The sequence below is a fragment of the Bos indicus x Bos taurus genome, chromosome 7 (assembly GCF_003369695.1).
Source record: "Bos indicus x Bos taurus breed Angus x Brahman F1 hybrid chromosome 7, Bos_hybrid_MaternalHap_v2.0, whole genome shotgun sequence".
Taxonomy (NCBI): domain Eukaryota; kingdom Metazoa; phylum Chordata; class Mammalia; order Artiodactyla; family Bovidae; genus Bos; species Bos indicus x Bos taurus.
Genome location: NC_040082.1, coordinates 86,368,332 through 86,392,458, shown reverse-complemented (window position 1 = coordinate 86,392,458; position 24,127 = coordinate 86,368,332). Strand labels below are relative to the sequence as shown.

The window sequence follows — 24,127 nt, the reverse complement described above, 5'->3', positions numbered from 1 at the left end:
CAGTATGAGCACCTTGTTTTCAGTGTATCATTTTCAATACCGCTGAAGATTATTCATGTCTCAAATGGAAATCCACAATCATTGTAACAAAGTCCACTACCTGGCATAAATTCAAAGCATCATTTGATAAATTAAGACTATTCATATTGCAAGCCTTCATCTAGCAATATTCCCAGTTTGTGTTTGTCTTTTATTTTTAATCTGAAAAGTTCCTTACGTGATAGCCTACCAATATCACTGAACCTACATTTAAACAAGCAGGCAGGCAGACTTGGTTTTAATCCAAAGCAATTTATAACATTACACACTAGTGTTTGGGGGGAAAAATCCAAAACATGTTAATTTCTGGGTGTGTTTTTATTTTTCAAATTACATGTAGAGAAAATACCTGAAGCTGTATGCAAAACAGTGCTTGAAGGAAATAAGTAAAATTGTAAATTCTTATTCAACTATTACAAAATTAGAGTCTTAAAAAGTCCCGTTAAAAACTCTTTTGACTAGAGTCAAAAGAATGTAGCAGTGAATACCGCCTATTGATCAGTATGACTTGAAGCTCCACCATCTGGAGGAGCTTTCCACTCAAGGGAATAAGACAGCAACCAAAAAGAGAATAAAGCATATTCTCTTATAAAAGTGAAAGCAAGAGAGTGAACTCAAAGTGACTGATAGTATTTCTTTCTAGGGAAAAAAGGAAGATTTTGTGTATGACGTGGTTACTGAGGCAGCCCTTGAAGGACAATCTACATAAAAAGGAAAATTTCAGGCTCAGGGAACAGTGTAGCAAAACCACAGTGTCAGAAAATTCTAAGGGGGTGCTGAAGAGTTGATGGCCAGAATGCACAATGTATGGGTCACTGTAAGGGTAGAAGAGAGTAAGCTATGGAGCTGAAAGTTGAAGACCTTGCAGGCCATATATATTTTATATATGGACTCTGATCACCTATATTCCTTTCTTGTGTTTGAGGAATCCTCCATCTTAGCCTATCCAAGAAGCAAGGAAGGAAACATAGCCACATTCACAATCTTCCTTAGACCTAGGGTCCAGAAATCTGCCAGGGATTTTCCCATCGCCCTACATGATTCAGTAAGCTAGTGACATGAAGAGGCATAAGCGGTGCAGGCCATTTCCCTGCAGGGAAAGACTGTTGTGGATCCAAGGGCAGGGTCTGGTAAGTGAGGTCTGGTGTGTGCTTAGCCACAGAAGCGAACAACATCGCACCAGACAGCGACTGGAGCATGACTCTGGGCCTGTCCCTGGCACCCTAGCCTCAACCTGCTTCTCAGAGTCTGCCAGAATTTTGTAAAATGCCCAAGATACTTTAATAAGGCCCCTTCTGTCTATTCAGAGGAGGTACTTCCTCTTTCAATGAAGAATCCTGACTGATACGCCATTCAGAAGTTCTTTTTTTTTTTTTTTCGCACTTAAGATGACTTTATTGTTTATCTGAAATTCTAATATAACTGGTGTCCTCTATTTCTATTTCTTTTTTTTAATATAAATTTATTTATTTTAATTGGAGGCTAATTACTTTACAATATTGTATTGGTTTTGCCATACATCAACATGAATCCACCACGGGTGTACACGTGTTCCCCATTCTAAACCCCCCTCCCACCTCCCTCTCCGTACATCCCTCTGGGTCATCCCAGTGCACCAGCCCCAAGCATTCAGAAGTTCTTGACCTTTTTGTAGAGAGTATAGAACCAAAAGGGGCTTCCCTGGTGGCTCAGTGGCAAAGAAGCTACCTGCAATGGCAGACACCAGGGTTTGATCTCTGGGTTGCGAAGATCCCCTGGAGAAGGAAATGGTTACCCACTTCAGTATTCTTGCCTGGACAGAAGAGCCTGACAGGCTACACTCCATGGGGTCGCAAACAGTTGGACACGACTAAGCAACTAACATTTTCATTTTTTTTCATACAACCAAAAGTCTATCAGAGGCAAGTTAATTTTCTCCAAATGTGGGTTTAATTTAGAAGTGTTCTATCTCTTACGCTTTAAAGAATTTTATAAAGTTGATCAGATTTTCTCAAAATTTTACATAAGAACATATGTATTATTCAATTGATAGTTAAAAAGAATATGGATATATATCATCTTTTTTAATTACAGATTCTCTTTTAATTGTTAGTATTTTACTGAAGCTTTGAAATCTTGATTTTTTTTTAACCTTTATCTTATTTTCCAAAATTGTCCTCTGAATCAACAAATAAGAAGTTGTTTCCTACTTCCAGATCTGTGCAGTCAGAAACTTCTCTGTAGCAATCTGCTTTTAAAAAGCATTCAAGAGGATATTTTCCTGTACCAACTTTGCAGATGAATACTGTCTAAACAGTGGTCAGTAATGTATAAGCTATATAAGTTAGCACCTGAATGTGGCCACATCAGATTAGAATTTGAGAACTGAAAATGCTGTGTTTTTACACTTTAAAAATGCAGTATTTCCATGTGGTCAACTCAGAATTCAGTAAAAAATCAATCAATCAATCAAAAGAACATTCCCGTCTCATTTCTAAGCCCAACAATTTTAGGTTTTCTTTTCGATGCATTCTACCTTTTCATTCAGGCAATTCTGCTTATAGAGAATTTCCCTTTGTTATCCTTGTTGTGCATGAATGAACTATGAAAATGCACACTCTGCCAAATTAATATTTGTCCAAGTGATAGATTGTTAAGACCCACCTTTTAATTGGATGAACGACCAAGTGGCCTCAAGAGTAATGTCTGTCCTTATTTATTCGGCATACAATATGAGTGTGCTGAGGTAAGGCTGTGCAGTGAATCTAATTCAGGGACAGAGAATGGATATATTCTTATTTCACATATCTCACAGGACTATATGTGACTCCTAGGAGGAAAAGTGATACATAATAAGACAACCTCTTTCATGGCTATGATCAGAAAGAGATTATTTAAACACTAAAGGGACTGTTAAAAGTATTTTAGAAAGTCTACTACAGAAAAAGGAATTTGAATATTCATATTAAAATTTTCTTACAATACAAAAAGAGGGAACTGCACAAGAAAAAAACATATTGCAACCAAGGAAAATTCTATCTTTACTAGAAATGTACCTCTTGGCACAGTAATTAAAATAGCTCTTTTTAGGAGTTTGTCTTCTTTTTATAGCCCAACCCAGTATGATTCATGTAATGTGAGGGTCTAATTCTTATTATGAGTAAGAATTTCTTTCTGTATTTCTAAGCACCACCTTTAAACTATGTGCTCCCAAATTTGTACCATGATGTTCCCAAGTAGGTTGTTAACAGTGACACTCTTTCCAGTTGTCAAAGCTAAACCTCTTAAAGCAACCTGTTTTCCCATCATTTCTCTTCTCATTTAGATCAGACCTTTATTGGAAATAAAAAGATGTATTACTTTTTGAAAACAAAGTAATATACCTAAGTCTAATTTTATGTTTTCCAAGAACTAAAACTGAGCCTTTTTTCACAGTCAAGTACCAATGAACAACCCATTCTAGATGAATAACAAAAGCTTCCTATCTACCTTTTCAAATCCAGTTACTCCTCTAGAATTTTCCACATACTGTGCTTCGGCTATCTTCCTCAAAGACGATTGTAATCACGGAACTTAATCACTGAAGAATATATGATAGTGTATATTGCATTGAATTCTTCTATATTGACTATATGCCCATTACCTAGCAATAAATGTATCACATTGGTTTATTCATTTCCCCACATGAAAAATCACTCTACATTTCATTAAGCAGATCACTCACAGTATTTTACGTATTAATATATTCTTGTGAAGAATAAAAGCATGCAAGGTACTGTCCCTGAAGTCCTAATTATACTGCAACATATAATTTATATGTTGAACTGAGGTAATGACTTATACTCCATTGTTAGACTATTTTTTCACATATTTTTTCACATATGTCCTAAGTATTTTTCAGTTTCATATAGTGAATGTAGGAAATCATTTTTAATGACTGTAATTCTGTCATAGGGTGCACAGTAGTTTCATCATTACATCTATATGTTTTCTCACTTATTAAGTATCACTCACAAATGTAAAGTCATCTCTGCTTTCTTTAGGAATAAGAGGATGAAAGTGAAATCACCAGGACAAAGGCTACATTAAAAATAACCAACATTGAAAACTTGAAATCAACTTTGATACTTTAAGTGTTCATTTCAGATGAACCTCAAGAAAAAGTGTTAAAAGCTAGTGTTTAAGAAGTTCAAAATCAATACTTTTAAAGGAATCAATTTGTTAGGTGCACCTTAAAAATCTTATAAATAAGTTCATATCACATATAAAACACATTCAAAAATCATTTTCCCAAAGACATTTAAAATTATATGACAGAAGTCAGAGATTAATGATAAATTTAGTTAGGGTCACATAAATCCCACTCCATAGATAGATTTATTATCACCTATTTTTGAAGTCTACTTGATTTTGATATGCTTGAAGTGATGGCCCACTGAATTAAGAAATTGTCAATGACTTTTACTTGTGCCTAACTATTCTACTCCAAGTCAAGTTGCAAAGAGTAGGACACAACTGAGCAACTGAACTGAACTGAACTATTCTACATGTAAGAAAAATTAAGTAACAACATTCAAGACTATTTAAAGGCTTCTCTTTATTAATACAACATTAGATAAACTCTTCTGTTATTCCCTCCTCTAGTTTTTTTAATTAATATTTAGCTAAGAATTTTGTTCTTAAAATGAAATATTTCTTGAATTATATTTATCCAGCATTAGTTGAATAATTGTGTATTTCCAAAGGAGAGAGCAGGAGAAGCATGGGTTGAAACAGCTGTCATGCTACCAAATCTAACAGCCTGATGTTAATTTTGAAACATTCCTCATTCTGCCAGGGAAGGCCTCCTATTGCTTTCCGAAGAATCATAATCTTATGGAATGAACCTTCCTTTGAGGCCCTCTAGGCTAAAGTTTATCTCATCAGTTTGAACCAGACCATTTCTGAGTCTGCATTCAGCTCTAACCTTCATTTGACAGCTCATCAGCCATGCCACCCTCCAATCACAGAGGAGGTTGTTATGAGACATTTATCTTTATATTTTAGTGTCTCAATATATTTTTATCACTCTGTGGTTCATAAAGCATTTTTAGATCCATTATCTCGTGTAACTGTCACAATCCAATAGAAAAGGTATGAAATCTATTATTAGTCCTCTTTTATAGGTGATTCAGGAAGACAAGGTGATAAAGTAACCGATGTTAGAGATATTATAAATACCTAGGTCTCTTCATGTCCAAGACAGTCAACATTCCACTATCTCTTCTAACATTCTCTGGTCATTTAGGCAAAAATAATCTTATTGCTTAAAATGATCTGTCATTTACCACCTTAAAATACACAAAAGTCTAAGAAATCTCAGCAGATCTTTTTTTATTACGATTTCTCTTATTTAAATAAATAGTAGTCTTTGAAATCCATTTCAGAATTAGCATAGACAATTTTCTACAATACATAAAAAATTATTGTATTTGATATATATGAACGACAACATGAAAAATGTCAATCCACTGAGGGTAAGGCAGGATTTGAGGATGCAAAAGTTCTAAACCACTGGATATTATCAAACCTTAGTAAGTAATGTAGGTATGATGGCTAATTTTACATGTCAGCTTGGCAAGGCTATGATGCCCAGCTGTTTGGTCAAACAACAGTCTATGATATTGTTATGAAGGTATTTTTAGATGTGATTAACATTTAAATCAGAACTCTGAGTAAAGCAAATACCCTTCACAGAGTGGGTGGGCCTCATCCAATCAGTTGAAGGCTCTCAGAGACAAAAATGAGAGTCCCCCAAAGAGCAAAGCATCCTGCCTCCAGACTGTTTTCAGATATGAGCTGCAACATCAACCCCTGCCAGAATTTCCAGCCTATCAGACTTTCCTATAGATTTTGGACTTACCAGCTCCCACATCGTGTGAACCAATTCCTAAAATCTCTCTGTCTCTCTACAGAGAGATGGATAGATAGGTAGTTAGACAGATATACATACTATTGGTTCTGTTTCCCTGGAGAACCCTAATGCACTATGTTAGATTTATTAATGCCTATTCCTAAGCTCCTTCTGCTTTTTATTCTCTGGGCTATGGAAGCTAGAAGTACTCAATTTACCCACCTCTCCTGCAGTCACAAATAATTCTAACCAGATATATGGAGGCAGAGGTCTATGGAGACTTCAATGCCTGAGAAAAAGGACTAAGCTCAAGCCAGTAGAAAGTATTCCGCCTTCCTACCTGGTACTAGGGTTAGTTTCTTTTAGATGCATGAAATCCATACGCATGGGAACAGAGTCAACACTCTTAGCAAAAGCAGACCAGAAAGACAGTAATAGCATGGGACCATGATGGATCATTTAGTATCTACTTAGTCACGGCCTACCCACCTACATACCTGGAAAACTGACAAACAAAAGCCACTGTGGCCAAGTTTTTTTTTTTAGTTAAACATATTCTTATCTGATACAATAACTTGTAAAATGGCTTTTGCAGATCTACCCCAATATTTACAGCATTAAACTGGTAAGTATTTGTTTCCTTATGAACAGGTTAGTAAAAAAAATAATTTTAAAAAGTAAAAAATTAGAAGCCCAAGTATAATTAAGCATGTATGATTTCCTTAATGAAAATCTGAGATAACAATTAATGAGTATCTTTTTTAAAAGACCTCATTTACAGCTACGCTGGAAGAAATCAGCCATGCTAATCAGTTGATACCCACAAAGCAAGACTAAGAATTCAGTTCACCCATAGGTACAAATAGCTCTAGAACAGCATTAATAAATAAGAATGTAGCCACATTTTTAGGCTAGATATACTTTTCACAAATAATACATTTTATTCACAAAGCTGCACAAATCAGAAGCTGTTTTCAGTGAAATAATAAAAATGAAAAAAAAATTATTTAGCATGATATATGACCCTAAATGGCAACCCACTCCAGTGTTCTTGCCTGGAGAATTCCAGGGACAGGGGAGCCTAGTGGGCTGCCGTCTATGGGGTCTCACAGAGTCGGACACGACTGAAGTGACTTAGCAGCAGCAGCATGACCCTAAAAAATAGGGTTATAGGCAGGTTTTAATATGATTATGGAGGCTGAAATAAAGGCATTTCAAAATGAACTGGATTGGAAAGACTGAGACACATTGTACAGGAATTTGAATAAAGCAGTTTTCAGAGTACATTAAATTAACCTAGTGGCTTAAGGTTTCCCAGAATTCTAAGACTAACTGAGAAACCAGAAGAGATCCTCAATTCCCAGTGGGAAAAGAGGATTGTCATTCATACTTTTCAGGGTCCATCTGTCAGCTCTTGTCTGGAGTCTTATGTACTCCTTTTTGGCAACAGTTCAGCTCTTAGTTACACACTGACACAATCAGCCTTATGTGGGTAGATATCTCTATTTTCTTCTTTCATGCTGTGACCTCCTCTTCTACAGCTTTGACCTCAGGGGGTCCAGACTGCCCACACAGTACCCAGAGAGCATCAGGCACAGCCCACCTTAGCTCACCTATGCTGAGGAAAATTGACCTACCTACTCTTTTAAGGTTAAGATAAGCTTTTCCATGAAGCCTTCCTGCCAAAATGGCATAGCCCCCATTGATGTGCCTTTTAAACATTTACAGTGCTCATCTATATACAACTCATCGATCCATGCTCATTTCCACACTATTAATATTCTCAATTTCACTATCCTTTTTCCCAGCTACACTCTAAATTCTTCAAGGGAAGAACAATTCATGGACTCTTACATACGGTTAAGTGCTTTAAACGCACTTATTCAGATATGGTCTCAGTTCAGTTCAGTTGCTCAGTCATATCAGATTCTTTGTGATCCCACGGACTGCAGCACAACAGGCCTCCCTGTCCATCACCAACCCCCAAAGTTTACTCAAACCCATGTCCATTGAGTCGGTGATGCCATCCAACCATCTCATTCTCTGTCATCCCCTTCTCCTCCTGCATTCAATCTTCCCAGCATGAGGGTCTTTTCCAATGAGTCAGCTCTTTGCATCAGGTGGCCAAAGTGTTGGAGTTTCAGCTTCAGCATCAGTCCTTCCAATGAATATTCAGGACTGATCTCCTTTAGGATGAACTGGTTGGATCTCCTTGCAGTCCAAGGGACTCTCAAGAGTCTTCTCCAACACCAAAGTTCAAAAGCATCAATTCTTCAGCGCTCAGCTTTCTTTATAGTCAAACTCTCACATCCACACATGACCACTGGGAAAACCATAGCCTTGACTAGATGGACCTTTGTTGGCAAAGTAATGTCTTTGCTTTTTAATATGCTGTCTAGGATACAGTCTAACATCATGATATTTCTACTGTATAACTATTCATTTTGTTTAAACTCAAGAAGTAGCTGTATCTTTCTAAAACCATTATCTGAAGAACCATCTTTATTTTTGTATTATGTCTACAGCTAAGTGTACGACTGGCACTCAGCACAAATCAGCTCACTCTGATAATTCTAATAAGTATGTTAATAACTCCATTTACACATAGGGTTTTTCATGAGAATTTATTCAATGTAAGTTCATGTAAAAGTCACTCTTAGAAACTAATAATTATGAAACATTCATATTAAAAATCTCAGAAACAATAAGGGCTTTTACAAAGTCTTCACTCTTTTTGAAAAAAACATATTTCACCATTTCTGAGATACTACCTCTATGTGTGTGCTTTTTTGAGAAGTAAAGGAGAAATATTCATTCTAATATAAACTAATTATCAGAACAAGAAATATTCTTAAGATAAAATGAGCTCTCGGAATACATCCCAATAATTGAAATTCTAGTGTGATATATATGCCCATGTGCACTTCATTTATAAACAGTACAGCTGGGAAAACAATTTAGATAAAACTGACAGCCTACATTTTTACTCTTGCCCTGAGGTAGAGTAAAATATACAATTTTCTGTTTCCATTGAGAATGAAAACTTTACTGTTAGATATTTTTCTTGTAAACATAAATGCTAAGGACTGGAAGAACTCGAACAATTTTGGTCCCTTTCATTCATTCTTCACAGACCTCTTCCAGAAAGATTAAGAGACTCTTTATCTCTAACAGGTAAGCATGTCTAGTGGAGAGGGCAGTACCTCTCCATTCAGGGTCTTTACTGTCTGACCTTTGTAGCCTATCTCTTTTCTTTCCAATTTCCTCATACTGAATATACTTGAACTTGTCAATTCCTATCTGACATCAGAGATTCAAAATAAAAATGAAATGCCATTCTTTGAATCCTTAGGCAGAAGGTGAACATAACATTTCAAGAAAAATATGGTCTTGGGAATCAAATAAAACAGAGTTTGAAGCTAAACTCTGACAGCTCTCTAGTTGTGTGACCTTGGGCAAGTTACTGAATTGCTCTGAGCCTATTGTCCACTTCTAGCATAAGACAAGGTACACTTCACCTCACTTAATCCCCCTTGCTGCTGCTGCTGCTGTTAAGTCGCTTCAGTCACGTCTGACTCTGTGTGACCCCATAGACGGCAGCCCACCAGGCTCCCCCGTCCCTGGGATTCTCCAGGCAAGAATACTGGAGTGGGTTGCCATTTCCTTCTCCAATGCATGAAAGTGAAAAGTGAAAGTGAAGTCGCTCAGTCATGTCTGACTCTGTGCGACTCCATGGACTGCAGCCCACCAGGCCCTCCATCCATGGGATTTTCCAGGCAAGAGTACTGGAGTGGGGTGCCACTTGCTACATAACTAGTGATCAATAATTTATTTTCATGGCTCATATAACTATAAATCAATTTGGTGGTTAATTTGATTACATTATAGACCTAGAAAAGTTAAAAAGCTCAGATTATTACTTATCATAATCATAAAATACTAAACATTTCAGACATTTCCTAGCATATATTCATGAGATGGAGTAGAAATTAATAAAACCACACCAAGCTTCAGGCCAGCATTTGATCACACTGTCTACACGGCTTTTTACACTACAATAAGTCCTTGTTTTGACTTCCATTTTCTCTACAAGCAATAAAGCTTAACTATTAAAAGATCCAGAGATGCATCCAAATTTACTTCAAGAGTAAGGATAGCATAAAAAAAAATCTGATCAAACAGCACTATAACATGACGCCAGCACTACTAATCAATTTTTTAAATAAAAGAAAATCTATTTTACCCAGATCTAGATTAATTTGGCCAAGCCACATTGGTTCTATTCTACAGAAAAAAAATATGGCAAATATACCAACCCAAAAAAGTTTTCACAATTTTCTAATATTCCAAAATCTGTGACTAACAAATGTATATAAAATGGCAATAAGAATAATATGCCATGAACATCATTCTTGATTCAGCTTACACAGGAATTGCGGAGGCTGTCTGTGTTTATATCACATCAATACATACATTTAAACTGAAATTTACAACTAGGATAGTGAAACAAAAAACCGAAAAAGAAATTCATCACTCAAATCCTCCCAAATGTCTTTTCACATAGTGTTCTCAATCACAAATTTACCTTTGGACAAAGAATAAGATGAAAGTGGGAGCTCTTTAAAAAAATAAAAGCACAAATGTTTTACATAAGCAGGAACTATCAGGATTACTACTTACATACTTTACATAAAACTGATAATTGCTAAACAGTAACACCTGGAAAGCAGTGGAACCTATCTTCTGCTATTTTCATACACATTTTACAACTGTCTGTCAAATTTGGTAAAAATCAACTACACCCATTATCAACTGTTTCAAGTGATTCTTCAAAATGATGTATTTGACAAAACAGAACTTTGGTCTAATTCAACTGAGATTTAAGTTTTACGAGCCTTGAGTATTTTGAAAGTGCTTGCTAGGATTCTATTTGTATCTATGAACACAAAACCCACTCCATGTGACCCTTTATTAAAAATGTCAAACAGAAACGTCATATTTTCTCTCTGAATCTGGCAATTAAGTTTTACAAGAAAACTATAATCAAATTTCATAATGTGTCCAGATTATTAGGTCAAGCTTACTTTGTAAGCTCAGAAATCATTCTAAAAATGAGCTGAGGGAAAATAAAATCTGATAACACACTCTGAACACTATGAACTCTAGAAAACAGAAATATTAGGTAAATAAAGGACAGAAAGTTACATTTTAGTTAAGATTAAGAAAATTAGAAGTTAGGTAAGAAAAAGGATAGATAAGTAAACTTTATTTAAATAGGGGACTTATAGGACCTCATGATAAATGTCTACATTTATAGGGTTTGCTTCATGACTTTTTTAATTGCATAACTCATAATTATAATAAATATATATTTCAATTAATACAATGCCATTTATTATATTGCTTAGGTTTCAAAACACTAATTTATGGTATAGTGTTAAATGTTCTTTAAATGAAAAAACATCAGTTAAAATGGACTTGAAATTATTTTTACAACTGACTGAGTGTAAAACAGTCCATATGCAGAATTTACTCAACTGAATATATATTACAGTAATGTATGTGTAACAAATGTATACACTAGCAAAAGTAATCATTAGTTACACACTTATAACCAATGAAAATAAATATTCACAAACACTATTATAGAATATATTGTCAGAAGAACAATTATTGATTAACAAAGGTTATTTGACTGTGGTGGGTCTCTCTACAGACTTCCCAAAGTTAAGAGATATTCTTTCTATAAGGTGATTGACTACAACTTTGTAAATCTTTAAAAATATTTAATGGAAAACAAGGAAAGCAAGAAAGCTATACATTAAATAGGAGAAGTGCAGAATTTTAAAAAGCCTTGGGGTAAAGACATGAATCTTAATGTAAGCAATTACATGGGTATGATGGATTTATATGCTATGTAATAATCTAAAATTATCCTGCTCTAAATCTACCTGTAACAGAAGCACCTACAGTGCAATTAATTAAGACACAAACAGAATTATCTGTTCATAAATCTGAAACTCCAGTTTGACAAAGGAAGACATGTATCTAAGAGATATGGAACATTGAACTAAAGCCATTTCAAACAGAAACCTTATAAAATGACTTTATAAGAATAACTCTAAAAAATATTCTTTATTGAAAAAGCAGCATTCAGAACAATATTTCTATAGGCTACCTCTTGTGACACACAAAAATTAGTGACTGAGGGGAATACAGTATATAAACAGTTGTCTGACACCCAAGACAAACCCTGGAAGAAAAGAGTGGATACTTAATAGGTGGAGGGTTTCTCCAGGCAGATAGAAGACAGAATTTGAAAGATTTTTCACTGTATGTATTTTTATGCTTTTAGGGTTTTTTTTGTTTTTTTTTTTTTTTTTGAGCCATTTTATAATATTATTTGTTCAGAGCACTAACTACAATTTACATTTTAAAGAATTTTAAGATAAGTCACTAACTTTAACAAATTAAATTTTAAACAAACTAAATTATTTCATCCTATGACTATGATTTGATTCTTCTTTTTTTATTTTTAAACAATAACTGCTTAATCTATGAGTGAAGCTTGCTTTAAAAAAAGGCATTTATGTAGTCTGATAATACAGCAGAGCAATACTCCTGTCTGTATAATCTGGGAAAGTTGTTCAAGTTATGTGGGCCTTACTTTTTAAGTATTTGCTAAATAAATGAATGATGAGACTCAATATACCCAAAATAGAACTCATTTCTCCTTTGCCCATGCCTCAGAGAAAACAATCACTGAAAACTACCTTCTTCCATTACTTCCTCCCTCTAGAGATATTACTTGCACCTCAGACAAAAACCTAGGAGTCACCTTAAACCCCATTCCCCCCGTACATCTAACCACTCACCTACTCTGTCAATTCTCTGCCCTCACTACCTTTCAATTCCATCTCTTCACCTTCACTTCCACTTTGACTCTTTGATTAAGACTCATCTCTAACTTGGGTATGGGGCAATAGCCTCCTAACTGTCTTGTTTCATTGTCCTTCGATACAAGAGCCTCCAATCCATCCTTCTGTGCTCCGGCCACTAAGGGATACACTGATCATGGCTGCGTATGAAGAATTCTTCAAAGCTCTCCATTATGGAACCGATTTTTCACTCTGTCATCAGAATCACCCAGAAAGATTTTTAACATACTATTCATGGTCTCCCCACCAACTGAGTCTAAATCAATTATATCAACCCCACTAACTCTAAGAAACACTCATCTACAAGGTATACTCTAAACTTTTGAGGAAGTCATACAGGGCCTTTCACAATCAAGTTCTACCAACAGCTTTGGAGCCTCATGTCTCCTGCCACTAGATACAATTGAATCAAACACACTATTCACTACCATGCTATTCTTTTGCCCTTGACTTCTTGTATATCCACACTTACTTGGCAATGTCCCTATACATGACCTCATTTGGAGGAAGCACTGTATCTTTCTATTCTCTTTGGGGTCTTCCCTTACATTCCTGTGTTCCCTAGGCTGCTGCTATTGGGCTATGCTCAGTCGAGTCTGACTCTTTGTGACCGCATGGGCTCTAGCCTACCAGGCTCCTCTGTCCACGGAATTTTCCAAGCAAGAATAGTGGAGCATGTTGCCATTTTCTACTCCAGGGGATCATCCCGACCCAGGAATCAAACTGGAGTCTCCAATGCAAGTGTCTCTTACATTGGCAGGCGGATTCTTTACCACTGCACCCCTGAGAAGCCCCCTGTGTACCCTATACTTTCCTCCATGATAGCAGTCAGCTATAGCAGTGGACAGGAAATATATGAGAATGACAGGCTGAAATTAAAGTCATCCCTTTAAGTTATGGTTTCTGTACTCATTGAAATAGATCACTAATAGCTTTTTCCCTGCCAAGCTCTAATTCAAAAAGTCACTGTTAAAGCAAATAATTCAATGGAAACCTTTCACCTATATTTTAAGAACTCTATTACTATATAGTATTCAAATGCAATATATAAAAACAGAAAAACCTTAAGCCTTGCATGGATAAACAATGTGTTTTTTTAAATGTTTTAAATCTTGTGTTTTTCTAAAACAAAAAAATAATATATGAACCATAAAAATCAGACCATAAGAAAACATACAATTGTTTTCATTTTATATATTAATATATTCACTTGGAACAGACAAGAAACAGACATAGAAATAAATGCAGAAATGCTGATTCTTCTCCTGTGATTTTTCCCAAAAGGGAAATATAACAAAAGGAAAAAATATAACTTTCAAGGAATAAAGATGGACTGTATATTTGAAAACAAAATTAATAAGCCACACGAGAATCACAAGTTTTTAACACTGTCCATGCTACTGGACTCAGTTGTCAAAGATTCTGATGTAATGAGTCAGGGATGTGTTCCAGCATCAGAATTTTTTCAAAGACCCCACAGAGCTCCCATCACGCAGTCAGGTTAAAGAACCACTGAACCAGCACCCTCCCTACTACAGCAAGGTCCATCTTTCAAAAGGCAATCGCAATAAAACTTTCCAATCAACATGATTTCCTTCCCATGAGGGGGAAAAAGGCATATTAACATTGTAAATTGGAAAATATTAATGAGAGTTGTTATGCAGGAATTAGCATATGTCAAGCATTATTCTAATAGCTTCCAATACATTGATCTTTGCATTCTTTGCAATGGCTCTGTAAAGCTGGCACTATTGCATGCTGATCTATTTCTGCAAAAATAGCTAATAGTTACAGAATGCTTACCACTGTCAGGTATCATTCTGAGTGCTGTCATATACATTAACTGATTTAATCTTCACCTCAGTGTCGTGAGGTAAGTACTGTTATATCGACTTGACAGATGAGGAAACTAAGGCACTGAGAAGTGAAATAACCTGACTAAGGTCACACAGCTAGTGAATGCCAGAGCTGGGGTGTGAAGCCAGGTACTTAAGCTCCAGACTTAATTAAAAAACAATTTTCTAGTGATCTGTGCTTCACTCAGTCGTGTCCAACTCTTTTCAACCCCATGGTTTATGCAGTTGATGGAATTCTCCAGGCCAGAATACGAGAGGGTAGCCTTTCCCTTCTCCAGGGGATCTTCCCAACCCAGATCTCCCACATTGCAGTTGGATTCTTTACCAGCTGAGCCACAAGGGAAGCCCAAGAATACTGGAGTTGGTAGCCTATCCCTTCTCCAGGGGATCTTCCCAACCCAAGAATGGAACTGGGGTCTCCTGCATTGCAGGCAGATTCTTTACCAACTGAGCTATGAGGGAAGCCCATATAACAGACCTAAGATATATTAATATGCAATAAAATTGCTAAATATGTCTTTAGCTTTCTCCTCTTCAGGAGACTGTAATACAAACAAGAGAGGATGATGCTCACCTAAGAAAATTAAAATAAGAATCATTTGATTCTAGTTCCAAGACAAGTACCACTGTTAGACACAACTGAGCACTCATGATTTAGAAGGAAAAAGACTGAGAAGGATGACAGAGATGGAAACCCAATTCGATATCAGATACGAAAGCAGAGACTGGTTGAGGACTGACTCTCCCTACCTGGGAGCTCCGTAAAGACAAGGAAGGTGTGTGTGCCCACTGCTGATAAAATGTGCTCAATAGATCTATTTGAGCAAATGAAATAAATGAGCTAGCTTTTAAGATGTAAGATAACTGAATTCTAAGGCAGAACACTTCAATTTATTATAACCTTATATATTTTTCACATTTTAAGATACTCATCATGAATATTAAATATCATTATTTCATTAAAGATTTATTCTTGTATAATAGAGTATTAGATATTATAATATACCATTTCATCATTAAAATGTGGATCTTTAAATCTTAATCGATCCATGTAAAATTTATGTTAAAATTAAAATTTATATAATCAATTTTAAATACATATAAGTATATAACTTATATAATACTTATTAAATTCATGAAAAAAAATACATTTCTAATAATCAGCTCAAAAGCTGGGTAACTCTAGGCTGAGTTGTTAGGAATTCTCTTGGGCCTGAGCCTGGGCTCCTCAGGTGAGGTCCACTATCTGTCCATGATTTGGTTTTATTCCTCCATTTGTAGCTGGCATCTCTACCTTCCTCTTAATGAGCAAAGCACAAACATGGACCTTCCCTTAATCAAGGACACAGTGGCTGTACTCTGGGTTCCCACTGAACAAAGTGCATAAATCAAACTTGCTGCTGGTCAGCCTAATATAGACCATTCAAGTAAGAAGAAATACCCATGGAGGGCTCTCTGAAGGCTATTTTCTTTCTTTTTTTATTATTATTTTTTTTTACTTTACAATATTGTATTGGTTTTGCCATACATCAACATGCATCCGCCACAGGTGTACACGTGTTCCCCATCCTGAACCCCCTCCCACCTCCCTCCATTAAGCAAATTATCAAAGAATGGCGTACTTGCATTGTCTCCAAGTAGAATTCCTCCTGAAGAACTGCCCTTCTGTGCTACCGTCCAGGTTTATAGTGAGGGAATTTCTAAGAAACATCCAAGCCAATCATACTATTCTACTTATCAAAGAAGTGGCGCTGAGTATATGATCCTTCATAGCCCCTGTCTGCTCCACGAAGAAGACTTCTCTTAAGTATCAATATAATGTTAAGCTAGTGTTCTCTTTAATGCCACAAAAAAAGGAGTTCAACGTGCATTTTTCCTCTTTGAAAAAAAATTTTTCTGTACATCTTCCTTTTCCCCCTGATTTTATTATATGTTATGTTTATTAATCTGTATATTTCTTTAAACCATCAATTTTTGAAGGTACTGGTACTCTATAAATAAATAGGTCTACAACTCCAATATTTTGGCCACCTCATGGGAAGAGTTGACTCATTGGAAAAGACTCTGATACTGTGAGGGATTGGGGGCAGGAGGAGAAGGGGACGACAGAGGATGAGATGGCTGGGTGGCATCACTGACTTGATGGACGTGAGTCTGAGTGAACTCCGGGAGTTGGTGATGGACAGGGAGGCCTGGCGTGCTGCGATTCATGGGGTTGCAAAGAGTCGGACGTGACTGTGTGACTGAACTGAACTGAACTGAACAATAAAAATGAAAGGAATATGAAAAGAAACCGACTGTGAAGAATGAAGGACTTAAGAATTAGAATTCTGACAAACCGCAACCCTTCAACTTTTCAGTTTACACGTTTTCCTGTTGTTCAATAATATTAAATAATGACTTTATGATTCAAGACCCTGATTTTTTAAATTTTAATAAAGTTATGTTTAGCTTAAACACCTTATTAAAAGTTAATGGCTTTCAAAATAATAAATGGTGAGTGAAGATTTTAAAATCTCAAAAAATTAAGATATCTATTTCATTCATAAGTTCTAAAACTATGCCTGCTGAATTTTAAAAATAAACATATTTCTTTGATTCAGTACTGTACTATAAATTGTCTAACACCTTTCAAAGACAGGGTGACATTAAATATCTGTCATGATTCAAACTGATTTATTTGTGGTTAAGCCTAAACTAGAGTACTGTTTATTAGGACAGTAAATGAAGAGCTCATTAGAATTCTGAGAAACTGCAACCCTTCAACTTTTCAATTTACATGTTTTCCTATTGTTCAATAATATTAAACAATGGCTTTATGATTCAAGACACTGATTTTTAAAATTTTAATAACGTTTATGTTTAGCTTAAACACCTTATTAAAAGTTAATCTGAAAATATTTGGAGCAAAAGAAGTCACATGCTATCATCAAAGTAAAGTGCAGTACGGTTATATGACAAATTACATTTCTTTGTATGTTGAAGCCTAATTCATCAATTCACTAGATAGAAAAGAGATTGAAATAAATGTTTCTTATATAGCTTTTTGGAAGCCAACACAAAGGAAGTGCAAGTAGAAAACTGACTTGGATTTTTTTTCAGGAAATTAGAATACTTTTGATTTATTAAGAAGGAAGAGTATTCAAAGGTTTTAAACTAATATGAGAATTTATGTTATCACGGAGCTAATTTCAAATTGCATGGAAGCATCTTCCCAGCTTAGCATTTTCCATAACTGTTAAAAAGCACACATTTTTCATAATTCAGGTTACTACCAGTTAACAATGAAAAAGAACTACCTAAGGCTACAAAACATGGAAAATCTGTACCAAGTTTCTCCTTCAACTCAGAATGTAATTTTATTTTGTACAATGAAGAAAACAGTGGGGTAGAAAGAGATTTCATAAAATCAGTGTGTGATGATTTCATCTGACAAGTGGAATGGGGGTGGGAAGAGTAGGTGTGAGAAGCTTACTGCTTTTAGTGAAGTTAAAAACTAAATATGGCTGAATCAGAACCAAGAAATGATTTCTGAAAGACTGAATTTAAGATAAAAATCCCAGACTTATACTTTTCCATAGATATTAATATACTTTGGGGGCATAAACTGTGTTCATGATGCAGTAAAATTAGCATTATAGAAAAAGGAAGCTCATAAGTTAGAGAAAGAAGCTAAGCAGGATATGTAACAGCCCCATAAGAATGGGGCACATATTTTAACCTTAATGGTTATGTTACAAAGAACTTATATATACTTAAATTTTATAGTTTAGCTCTCTGGTATTAGAAGCCCAGGGAAACTCTGCCAAAATATATTCTTTTGTGAAATAATGGAATTTTCTAGGGTGTTTATGGCCTTTAGGGGGCCAAGCTAAGACATAAGACACTTTGGTATGAAATTAACTCTTTAAGAAATCTAATAAAGATCTGTTTAGTCATAAGAAATGGTTTTTTAAACCACAGAGAAATATTACTATCAACATTGAGCTCTGCCTTGTTTGAAACAACATTTAATTAGACAATAAAGATATATATTCTTTGGCTCCATTTAACTGCAAACATTAAAAAGATAAATACACACTATTCTGAAAATGACTCTTAGATAGATAAAATGCAAAACTCCCTCACAGGGAAAAGAATTATGGAAATTAAGTTGTTTTAATGCTTGAATATAAGTGATCTTACTAAAACCAGAACCAAAGAAAAGGAACTTTCAATTCTAATAAGACACAGAATGAATATGAATTGTATAAAGAAATTTTCAACAGTGAGAACTTTCTAGTTATTTACCAAAAAATTCCTATAACAAAGAAAGTATAACTATATTATATGTTGTACAACTCTAAATGGCCAAGCTTGAAAAAATTAATTCAAAAATAATTAATTAAAAAAATAATATACACTATTTAAAATAAACATCTCATTTTCACTAGAAAATTTATTCATATCCTGGAGAATGCTTTAATGAAATTTTCAACATGTGGATTATTGATTCAAAGTATAACACTCTTATACCTATCTGGCCAGGCAGTTAAATAAGCGTGCAAGGGGAGGTTGGTGCACAACAAGACCTGAAGGGACACAAGACTGCCTGCCTCTGCTAATGGCATCAAAAAACAAAATTTAAAAAACCTTAAAACAACTTACATGCCAAACAACTTTCAAGAGCCATATGCAGCCTCCTAAACTGCCAGATTGTAGCCCAAATAACTAGAAAAACAGTAGCCAAGATAGAGCTCAACCAAAAATGTGAACTTAGCCAAGAGTAGATGCCAATAAATTCTAACACTCACAGAGTGTAAAGCATAGAATAATTTTTCACGATCACGCTTCAGTTAGTCATCTATACTTACACAATTTGAGGTATAAATAAGTATAATGGCAACTCATGAAATCTGTTGATTATGAACATCTGCCACATGTTCTTGAAAACTAGATGTTTCTAACTCCTGGTGGGAAAGTAAGAATCTCAATTCTGACTCTCCAATGATCTCAAGTATAGGGAGAACCAGTCTAAGATCCGTCAGCAACCAAAGGCCTCTCTATTCAGAAGGCTAGCCGTTCCTGGGCCCTACGAGTGATGTCTTGGAATATCAGGGTTGGCCTGTCATGAACACTTTAATTTACTGAAAACCTGATGAGGAGCAGTGCATATCAAAATGCAATTGTAATTTATTTTATTTATCATTAATGACAGAAGAAAGAAAAAGTAGGTAGAGATGACAGAGGAAGAAACAGATCAAAGGACCAAAAAATAAGACATTTTCCCAGACCACCAGGACCAGATGGTAAGGAAGAACTGAAGCTATATATCAGTTCCTGAAATGCCTGGGAAACCCCAAGATGGGGTTCTAGTTGCCTTGAGACATAGTTCCTGGGTGAGTCCTGTGAACTGACTGTAGGATGAGATACTGACTTCCTTTCCTGTTGAAAATTCCAATGAAACTCAGAAAAGGAGGTTAACCTATAAAGCCACACAGTCATTTTTTTATAATGTAGATAGAGTCTAGTCTGTATGGGATTCCTTAAATACATATATTAAATATCACTTGTTAAATAATATTTTCCACCATCTCCTTAAGATTATTTAATATGATGTTCAAAGACTGAAGCAAATATTTGTAGTGTGTGTCTTAAAGTCTTCCATGTTTTATGTTTTACTAATATTGGATTGTTTATAATTCTAAAATATTATAGAAACATACTGAATTCTTGTTCTTTGACAAAAAGAAACCTCAAACTTGAATGCTTCAATGAAAAAAATTTATTTCCAGTCTGACTTTTCTGATATAATTGAATCACTTATGACTAATAATTATTAAATGAATAAAATTGATGAATTGTGTTATATGTAATATACTATATGATCTATTCAGCATGACAATAATAACATCTATTGACAATTTACTATGTGCCAGATATATACTGTCAAAACTATATAGAACTATACATGGATCATGTCATCAATTCACTTAATCTTCTAGAAAATCTATGAGGCAGACACCATTACAATATCTACTTTCAACTGAATTAAACAAGACTCAAGAGAAGTAATTTAAAAAGACAATGAAACTAAGGAGCAGTACACTAGTGACTCAAATCCAAATTCAAGTTTATACCTCCGTCTCTCCCCACCCCCACCCCGACTTCTTTTCTCTCCTCTCCCTTGCCAATATCAGGCTTAATTGTATATATAATACAGAGAAAGTAGACTTCAATCTAGCAATAAAGAATACTAGAAGATTCCTAGAGTTTCAAAAATGTAATTTATAGTCAAGAATAGCTACATGCTATACTGCTGCTGCTGCTGCTAAGTCACTTCAGTCGTGTCCGACTCTGCGCGACCCCATAGACGGCAGCCCACCAGGCTCCCCCATCACTGGGATTCTCCAGGCAAGAACACTGGAGTGGGTTGCTATTTCCTTCTCCAATGCATGAAAGTGAGAATGGAAAGTGAAGTCACTCAGTCGTGTCCGACTCTTCACGACCCCATGGACTGCAGCCCACCAGGCTCCTCCGTCCATGGGGTTTTCTAGGCAAGAGTACTGGAGTGGGGTGCCTTGCCTTCTCCACATGCTATACAATCTATAATTTTAATATTTTGTTTCAATTCTCTTCCTACAAGATCTGCAAGCCTATTTATCATTTTTAAAATATTCAGGCTTCCCTAGTGGCTCAGTGGTGAGGAGTCCACCTGCCAATGCAGGAGACACAGGTGTGATCCCTGATTGGGGATGATCCCACAAGCCACAGAGCAACTAAACCTGAGCACCACAACTACTGAACCTGTGCTCTGGGGCCCAAGATCCTCAACTACTGAGGTCTAAGCACCCAACAGCCCGTGCTTCGCAACGATAAAAGCTACTACAACGAGAAGCCTGTGCACTGCAACTGGAGAGTAGCCCCCACTCCCCAAAACTAGAGAAAAGCCCACACAGCAAAAAGGCCCAGCATAGCCAAAAATAAATAAACATCATAAAAAAGATAACATTCCATCATGTTTAATTTATTCAGACTCAGAAAGTGTGAGCATGTTTCTGTAACAGTCCTCTAAACTTCACAAGGACTTTCATGAGGAGGAAAGGTCAAATAAAATTCTGAAATCCATCAAAAGTTCAGCAAAGAAAATTCAAAATTTTAAGAAAATTTTTTTTGCAGATGGTTCTTTTAAAATAAATATGGAAACAAAATTATGGAGCAACATCATAGTTTATTCTGTGACTGGATGTGAAATCTCACCTTTATGTGAGTGCCAACCCAGAATGAAACAAATTAATTTTTTTAGTATAATGTGAACAGTAGCATAGTTGGACATTTCAAGTAATCTAAAATCCAAACTGGAAAGCCCTAATTTGGCTGTGTCCCAGTCCACCTACTCAGGTATCTATGAAATGTAGAATACACCCTAATGTTAAAACACTTACATAACTTAATTGTATACTTATCATTATTAAATTTATTAACAGATACTGTTTAATATATTCCTTGGTAATGAAAGTTTCCATCATTCCTTTAAATAAGACAGAGTTGTGGTTTGGGTTAGGATCAGAGTTAGGATTAAATCAATGTCAGCTGTAAAATATATGTTGTCTAAACTGCTCCTTTAAAGACTGAAATCCAAAATAAAGTAAATTCTATACAATTGCTTAGCAAAACATCAAGTCAACATTCTGAAACAGTATTTCTTTAGAAAATAATGCTTTGTAAAGCTAGGAAAAAATGTAGAAATTATTTTTTTTTAATAGATTCTGAACTTAGTGATGGACAATTGTCAGTCTACAATCCAAATGTATTACCAAACGTTAATGTAAATATGGTGGTCATGAAGTTACACCCTACAAGGCTTGGCATCCCCTCTGTCTCTTCTCTTATTTAATGAAAATACCTAAGATCCCACTTATTCCAATAGAGAAGTCACAGATCTATGATAATTCCCTTTTAAGCGAACAAATATCTATATTATAAATAAAATACTAAGTCAATTCTTAAGCATGTATGTCACCTGAGCATATTTTACTGTCTTGCATCATGAATGAGTAGACTGCTTTATGAGGACTGCACCTTCATAGCAGAATCAATGAAAACTTAAATGGAAGGACATGAAACGAAAGGTTTTTTAAAACTGTCTAAGTGATATTAAGGCAATACAGTATCAGATAAAACACAATAATTTTCCATCTTTTATTTAAAATATGGATGATTTTTTACTCATCCATACAGAGCCAACATCTACAAAATGATATTTTTACGTAAACAAAAATCACCTGAGATTTTCATGTTAAATATTCATTCTTACCTTCCAGCTAGTTTTATATTAAATGGAGACAAATCTTTTTCATTAAATTTATTCCAAATTACCTATTTTTCAACTATAATGTACTTACTTATATCTTTATTATAAAAGTAGTTATTAGTCAGTTTTATAAAAGAAAATTCCTATTTCTATCAATAAAAGTAATGAGGTATATACTAATTTTCAATTTGCATAGTGCATATTCCAAGTAACTAGTTGTTACTAATATTTACTCTCTGTAATAAATATAAGAAATACTTTCTATAGTGTAGATATACTGAATCATTAAAAAAAAAAAAAAAAAGCTAAATTAAGGAAAGTAGGATTACACTTCTAAAAGAAGAATGGAACTGTGTAATCTTGAGGTATAATGACTTCACAGGGAACATGTTTTCATAAAATGTTTCTTCTATACTAAGAAAGCGTGAAAATTTTGAAAAGATACCTACATGAATTAAGTTATAATTCACAGATGTGTGCACTGGGTAGCTAAAACATATTTAACTCCAACCACTTGAAAACCAAAGTACACTGAAAATTGCAACATGTTATTTAAGTGTTAAGTAATTTTTACTCAGATTAACTTTCAGGAAAACTGTTTTAAATACAACTGCTTTTCATGTCAAAACCAACTTCTGAAGGGGCAAAAAAAAAACCTCAGATTATTTTGTAAAACTAATTACTACAATGAAACAACAGTTCATAAACTCAGATGATTTAAATAATGGCTGCTACTGAGAAAAATGGAATAAAGGAAGACAAAAAATTTTAAAGAACCAGCCATAATATTAAGCAGTTATCACCTTCAGAACGGTTTTACCAGATAGTCATGCCTTTTAAAATGCTGTGAGTAAATCTATTATAAGTGATATAACATTATAAGTTAACTTTTTCTATGCTTTAAAAACACTGCATGTTAAATTTCCATGTAAGCATCTTCCAAGAAACTTCAGAGTTAAATTATTTGCAAAGAGATGCAATCACATACCTAACCAAAATGACAACAAAGGACAAAATGCTAAAGCTATGGCCCAAGAGCATAAAATCAGTCCTCTTGTTAGAGACAGGAAATGTATTTAAACACCAATAAACCAAATAAACAGGAAATAGCCTCTTCAAGAGATATGAC

The 24,127-nt window shown here is 35.0% G+C and overlaps 1 protein-coding gene across 1 annotated transcript in view; it reads right to left on the bottom strand.

Annotated features, from left to right (window-relative positions):
* Positions 1–24,127, bottom strand: part of CHSY3 (chondroitin sulfate synthase 3) — a 290,877-nt gene that overhangs the window by 262,511 nt on the left and 4,239 nt on the right. The window lies entirely within an intron of this gene.